The sequence below is a fragment of the Panthera tigris genome, chromosome B1, assembly GCF_018350195.1.
Source record: "Panthera tigris isolate Pti1 chromosome B1, P.tigris_Pti1_mat1.1, whole genome shotgun sequence".
NCBI lineage: Eukaryota > Metazoa > Chordata > Mammalia > Carnivora > Felidae > Panthera > Panthera tigris.
Genome location: NC_056663.1, coordinates 54,739,384 through 54,747,072, shown reverse-complemented (window position 1 = coordinate 54,747,072; position 7,689 = coordinate 54,739,384). Strand labels below are relative to the sequence as shown.

At 40.6% G+C, this 7,689-nt stretch overlaps 1 pseudogene; it reads right to left on the bottom strand.

Annotated features, from left to right (window-relative positions):
• Positions 1 to 319: 319 nt before the first annotated feature.
• On the bottom strand, positions 320 to 7,318 carry LOC102970795 (annotated as a pseudogene).
• Positions 7,319 to 7,689: the final 371 nt, after the last annotated feature.

Genomic DNA, 7,689 nt, shown 5'->3' with positions numbered 1-7,689 from the left:
GATGCCAGCTTCACGTGGCGGATCTCTATCTTGCTCACAACCACCGCCTTGGAGGAGCTGACGCAGCTGAAGAAATTGGAGCCCCCGCCAGACTAGAAGATGCTCAGGGCATAGTTGAGATCAGGGCTCACGAGGACCCTGTAGGCTGAGCTCAGCCCACCTGAGTACCCACTGGTGGTCTTAGTATAGATACTCATGTTCTCATCCCAGACTCCAGCTAGCTTTCTTCGCTCTCCAAGGGCTTGCAGTAGGTGGAAATCTCCAATGTCCAGGGCCAGCTTGATGTTCACGAGCTCCTTGTACTCGCATAGCTACCATGCTATGTCCTACTCGGCTCACTGCTGGGTGCCTCCAGCCGTGCCAGCTTGGCATTGGTGAACTTCACGGACAGCTCCCTGCACTGCTCTGCATCAGCGACAGCGTGCTCTTTGATCTCCTGGTACTGCTTTTTGAAGTCCTCCACCAGCCCCTGCCTGCTGCCAAGCTTTAACCCCAGCTTTCGCTTCTCCTGGTCCAATATGTCCAGCTGCTGCTGAAGGTTGCTGGTGTATCTCTAGAACATGTCCCTGTGGCTCCGAGTTGTGTTCTGCTGCCGGAGGCTGCGTTCGGTCTCCAGAATTTTGTTCTTCTGCCCCAGGTGCCAGCCCTATCGATGGAGGCAAACTTGTTGCTGAGGGTCTTGATCTGCTCCTTCTCCTGGGTGCACACGGCCTTGATACTGGGGTCTGTCTCCAGCTTAAGGGGACTCCACAGGCTCTGGTTCACTGATGCAACCGTGATCCTGCCCACTTCCCTGGCCCCACTGTAGCCGCTGACCACACTCATGCTGGCGCCCAGGCCACCCTGGAAGCTGCTGCCTCTGCCCACCCGGGACAAGGCTGGTCATTTGAAAGGGGAGTCTTGGATGAGAAGGCAAAAGGCCCTATCTTTGCCTCTACACCGTCCCCATTCTCAGTGGTGTTTTGAAGAGGGCTGGGCCAGTCTTATCTCCTGCAAAATCTGCCTCTACAGAAATATCTTCTAATTCTCTTGAACTGATCTCTCCTGCAGGACTGCCAAACTTGGCAAGAAAGAGCCAATTCTTACCCGTATTTTGATAGTTTTTTCCCAGGTGGTCTCACTCATAAGCTCTATCTGCATGTGATCTGTATTCGTAAGATATTATAGTCCACAGCTAATCTGAGAGTCAGTTTATCACGTCATCTACCATGACAAGAAGGATCACCAACTTTCCAGCCCACTGTATCTGTTTTCTTGCTGATCACCAACTGACCACTGAATTAATATTTGCTATTTTAAGTTTTGTTAAGGTAGCTCATGCCTAGGTACGCACCTCTGTTGTTGTAGAGTGTATTGACTGTTCACAACGTAAAGAATAAAGTGGCGGCGACTTTGAAACAATAAAAGTGTATTTGTGCCAATTCAAACATATGCAGTCTGGGGTTATGATATGATAACCTTGCCTTTTCTTGCTCTCTGTAGTCCCTTGGGCTTGCTCTGGTCTGTGTGGTTGCATGTGGCTCACGCTGCCGCTTCCATGTTCCAGGCCTGAGGATTGCATACTTCACTTCTGCTTATAATCAGCTGGCAGAACTTAGGCACCTTCCTGCATTCCTACCTGTAAGGAGAATGCAAAATACAGTGTTTAGTCTCAGTGCCAGTTTGTCCGGATGAAACACAAAGACAATCTCATAATGGCAAACAAAGGGGGAGAATGGATAGTGAGACCTATTGGTGGCATATACCACATCCTTTTCCTCATGACTTTTTCCCGTTTTTTTTCCTTTGAAAAGTAAGATTTTTTTTTTTTTGCATTTCAAGCTTTAAAAATTTCTCCCATAGTGAGTATTTTTATTTAGAGAAATTTAAGCTAGTATATTCTTTCTATAGTTCTTAGTTTTTTCTCTCCAATGCAAATAGCCCTTTCATCGTATATAATAACAATCCTTGTTTAAAAAAATCAGCCAACAGGGCCGCCTAGGTGGCTCAATCGGTTGAGCGTCCGACTTCTGCTCAGGTCATGATCTCACGGTCCGTGAGTTCGAGCCCTGCATTGGGCTCTGTGCTGACAGCTCAGAGCCTGGAGCCTGTTTCAGATTCTGTGTCTCTCTCTCTCTCTGAGCCTCCCCCCGTTCATGCTCTGTCTCTCTCTGTCTCAAAAATAAATAAACCTTAAAAAAAAATCAGCCAACAAAAGAGAAAGGAAATATCCAAAATCTCTGCACATTGGGGAAAAATACCATCAATGTTTTGATGATTATTGTTTCATGTACCTTTTTTAGAAACATACACATACACTCCTTTCCCCAAAGATTTTAGCAAAAGATGATCATATAATAATTTTGTTTTTATTTTATAAACTTAAAAAAACCCGCAATTTTCTTTTTGTTCATTATCTCTTCTCCCACCAGCTGAATAGCCCTAGGTATCAATGTTACCAACCTCGTATGTATCTTGGCCTACTTCAATTTGTGGTCATATGATTATATTCACATACATGTTTACATATATTCACACACATTTAGAGTTATATATGTATTTAAATATTTTGGTATTGTTTGGTTTAGAAAGGTAGGATGATATATATTTTTCTCTGTCTCTTGCCTTTCTCATTTAACAGCATGTTGTAGACATCGTTTTTTGTTTGTGTGTATTATTTTATTTTATTTTATTTTATTTTATTTTATTTTATTTTTTCCAGAACTTAAGAATGTATTTACTTCCTCTACTTTATGGTGAATCTAACATTTCCTTTTCTTAAGTCTATTTATTTTTATTTTTGAAAGAGGGAGAGAGCGAGAGAGAGACAGAGGGGCAGAGAGAGAGGGAGAAAGAGAATCCCAAGCAGGCTCTGTACTGTCAGCACAATGCCCGATGTGGGGTTCTGTCTCATGACTGTGGGGTCATGACCCGAGCTGAAATCAAGAGTCAGACACTTAATTGACTGAGCCACCCAGGCACCCCAGAAGCTAACATTTATTTTAGGAACTAATTATGAGATGTTTCAATAGCTACAAAATAAAAATGTCTTTTATTAATACTGTAGGGGCCAAGGGCAGGCAGTCCCAAAGTGTGTTGTGGGAATCTTTTTAATCATTGACTATAGATTCATAAAATTCCTTGTAATTGCTGTATGTTATTTCATGGAATGTTTTTAACCACAGCTTATTAAAACTTTTACCCATTAATAGACATTCACTCCCCCCACCCCCATTTTTTGTCCCTGCCCTAAAAAAACTGCATTAACTATCCGTATATACTAGTATTTTATTTCTATGATACAGATTACCGGTAACAAAGATGTTGATTTGAAAAGTGTATGTGATTTGGGGCGCCTGCGTGGCTCATTCAGTTAAGCGTCCGACTTTGGCTCGGGTCACGATCTCATGGTTCTTGAGTTGGAGCCCCGCATCGGGCCCTGTGCTGACAGCTCAGAGCCTGGAGCCTGTTTCTGATTCAGTGCCTCCCTCTCTCTCTCTCTACCTCCCTGGCTCGCACTCTCTCCCAATAATCAATAAACTTTTAAAAAAATTTAAAAAAAGAAAAGAAAAGTGTATGTGATTTATATTTTAGCAGATATTGCCAGACTGTTTTTCCAAAAGGCTGTAACAATCCATACTTCCTCCAGCATACTCTCCTATATCTCCCTCATCGATAGGTGTACCACTGTTTTAAATCTTACCAATATCATATGGGTTACGTATTGCTACCTTAAAATTTCACTTTATAATAGCGAGATTCTGCGCATATATATATTTAATTATTGTGTATATTGTATACGTATATTTAATTAAAAAAGAGACACAAATTTATTTAGAAACACAAAGTGCAAGGGGTGTCTGGATGGCTCAGTCAGTTGAGTGTCTGACTTTGGCTCAGGTCATGATCTCACAGTTCGTGGGTTCAAGCCCCGCATCAGGCTCTGTACTGAGAGCTCAGAGACTGGAGCCTGCTTCTGATTGTGTCTCCCTCTCTCTCTACCCCTCCCTCTCATGCTCTGTCTCTCTCTGTCTCTCAAAATAAATAAATATTGAAAAAATTAAAAAAAAAAGAAATTCAAAGTGCATGACTGCTGTAGCTGTATGTAGTGACATACATATTATGAATGTCAAAATCAAATACATGTATTTGATGGTAGCAGATAATTTTCCCCTAGTGGTATTGTGTTTCTCTTAAATCTTTGGGAGTCTGTAGGCTGCTATATAAATGGTCTGAGTGCTAGGTGAATTTTTTTAATGTAAAGATATACAAAATCGCAGCTCCTTGTTTCTCTGTGATAGAGACAGAAACTGTGAAATAAATTTGGTTGTTCTCATGGTATTTTAAACAAGCAAAAAAAAAAGCTCAACTGTCTATAAAGAAACTGCATTTATAAGTTTTATTATTAAATCCACCACTGCTTTGCTGACTAATAAAATGGAAAATGTGTGCTTTTATAGGTTTATAAAAAGGCAAGCTATAGTTTCATGAAAAATATCTTGCACCGATTGAATACAGGTGGCTGCTTGTTTAGACTTGGAAGATGTAAAGGCTTAGTATAGATGTCTGAAAAAGGTAATATGGCACAATAAAAAAAAAATCTTCCTTTCTTTGCTCATCAATCCTTTGGGTATTCCATGTCAAATAAACGCTACAACAATTTATAGTAAAAGTACACAGTGGAAGTGCCAACGTTAACACTCCTTAGGACTGGATACCTGCCAGACTTTTCACACCAATATTTAATGTGAACCAAAATGTCTTTTCCATTGGAAGTGTGAGAAGGAGCTTACTTTCCTATATTTGGCAACACGCTTATGTGAAGTATAAAGTCAAATGCCCGTGATGTTCTCTTTATTTCAACCGTGATAAATTGTGTTCATTTGTTTAAGTGCATGTGGCAGCTTTAGTGTTCCAACTATAAATTTTGGTTAACTTCTATTGACGTGCTGTATTAAACTTAAGAAAAACAAATTACACTTCACCCGTTTTAATTGACCAAATGTGTCAAAAACACAGTAAGTATAACCCAAAAGGTCAGAGCCTTAGTCTACACTGTAATGGGTGTCATGGCAGGGATCCAACTTTTCTTGTACATTTCATTTTTCATGAAGTTTTAGGACAAGGCATACGTTTAACATTCACTTCCACTTCTCATTTGTACTTCAAAGTTTCTCATAGGCTGTATGACTACCAGGAACGCTTTTCTCTTGTGCTATTTAAAGTTCTCTTTGCATTGACGTGTGTGCCCAGAGAATACTGATGTTCTCCTGTAAACAAGGCCTTGAGAATGGACTTTGGCATCCTGAGGGACGCAATGCTGATTTATAGCATACCCATAGATCACTGTAACACTCCCTGGAAAAGACCTGGTTTACATATCTAGTCCCTGTTTCCATGACGGAACAAGGAACCATGTGGTTAGGTACCAGATTAAACTTGGCATATTGGATTCCCTTGGGATCTGATGAAAGTTACCAGTTTTAATTCTTTCGCTCTATGTCCAATCGTTTATCTAAATCTTTATTCCTTTGATAATGTATTAGCTTGGTGCCTGATGATTAAATGATATTAATTAAACTCTCTCTCACCTGCTGTTGTGTCCTCTCTCTCTCACTCTCTCTCTCTCTCTAGTTACCCTGTGGGGTGGTATCTTTTCATCTCCTGTTTCAAAATTAGCTTCTTTTCAAGGGTTCAAACGTTGGTTTCCAGTGTGAATTTATGTCTGGAGAAACTCAAAATGGAGCAGGTGTTTGCAAAGTGTTATGTTTCATATTGGAGGAAAAAAGCGATTCTAAATCTTAAAGTTTATTCCATTTCTATTACTGTTTGTAAGAATCTCATTCTAAGGAACATGCTTTACCCCTGAGAAACCTTAAGTTTTATGTTGGCAATAATGGGAGACTGTTTGTTCTGCTCTGATCAATTTAGGGGTGGAAAAGATAACAGTCATCCTTGTCCAAGAAGCCAGAGACTGACGGATGGAGCCTAATCAGGGGTTTTAATTCTCCTTAAAAAAAAAAAAAAAGAAAGAGACTGTTCCTTCCCTCCACCCCCAGGGAATCACTATTATCATGAAGATTACCTGAGACTGAGTCAGGTTCTAAATTATAGTTGGCAAACTTTCTGTGAAGGGCCAGAGAAGAAAACTTATGCTTTTAAGCCCGTATGGTCTCTGTCACAACTACTCAACCCTGCCATGGACAGCATAGCCATTGATATTGCATAACTGAATGACTGTGGCTGTGTTCCAATACATGTTTATGGACATTGCTATTTGCATATCATAGAAAATATCTTGCGGGTCATGAAAGTGTCCTCTTCTTACCTTTTCCCAACCATTTAAGAATATAAACAACCCTTGCTTTGGAGCTGTATGAAAACAGTTGGCAGGTTGTATTTGGCATGAGGGTCTTAGAATGCCAACCCTTGTTCTAACCTAATATTAGTTTCTAAAAGGCCCAAGAAATTTACAGTAAGGAAGTTTTCTTTTAAATTAATGCTCTAGTCTTCTTTTACCTGCAGCATTTTCTTTCATACAAAGATAGTTTACTTCTCTTCCCTCATTTTTTTGATCAGATGATAAATATATTGGTATTTTGGAGTCCAATCTAATGGGAATTAGGGGTAGCAAATGCTGTTGATGCCTTGTTCTATCTGCTCAGTACCCATCATTTACCTGCCCAGCTATTCTGCTTTGTGCAGCAAGTATGTGCGATTCTGTGTAAGATCTTCTCTGGCTACTGGAGTGTATTTGGCCTGTGGGTAGGACATGCAGGGAGTGCTGAGGCATTCAGACCCCTTGGGGGTAGCTCTTGGGCAATGTGTGATAGAACTGGAGGGCAAATATCCCTAGCTTGGGCTATCTCTGAGGCATATTGCTCATTGTCTCCTTGGATTCTTCAGTGGGACTGAAACTCTAGTCACTAATAACTGTAGCCTGCTTGAAAACATACCCTTGATTGGCCTCCTTCCTTTCTCTATTTTCAATTCCCCACTTCTTTCCTGGTACTTTTCAGGATTACTTCCCAAAGAAAGTAATTGCTTTCTTGATTGCTAGATTCTTGATTGCTAGATTCTGAAGAGATTGCACATACTTCATTCAATTCAAAACCAACCTTTTGTAATGAAGGCCACTGGCCTAGGTTGTACCTTTTAAGTCCTTGCTTTCTTCTTTTGTATTTAGGCAGAGCCTGTCATCTTCTTTGTGTATGGCAAGGATTTTCCCTTCTCCTCTTTTGTCTTCAAAGGGAAGATACCATGACTGTTGGCCATCTGCATGACTGCTGCATCCCAAGAAGAGGTATGCTATCTCCACCCTGGTCATACTGATTGTCATGCCCTGTACAATATGACACACGACACAAGAAAATAGGTCAGAGGGGACATTGTGCATCCTCCACTTCCTCTTCATACCCATCCTGTAAATATATCAAATAAAGGCGATCTCTATTGACAGCTCACTTTCTCTTCTTCATTGTGAAGAGCAGAACTGGGATGAATTGGAACAATATGGTCTCTTTGAAATCCAAATCTTGGATAAATTTCACTCTGCATCTAATTGACCATAGATTTCCTTACTGCCCCCTGCACTCTGACCTATTCTGTGCATTTTTTCCCCCAAAGTGCCTATGTGTTATGGTGCTAGGACTATTATTCCCAGGTATTCCTACTATTATTCCTGGTTATTCCAGAAAACAAATTTTAACT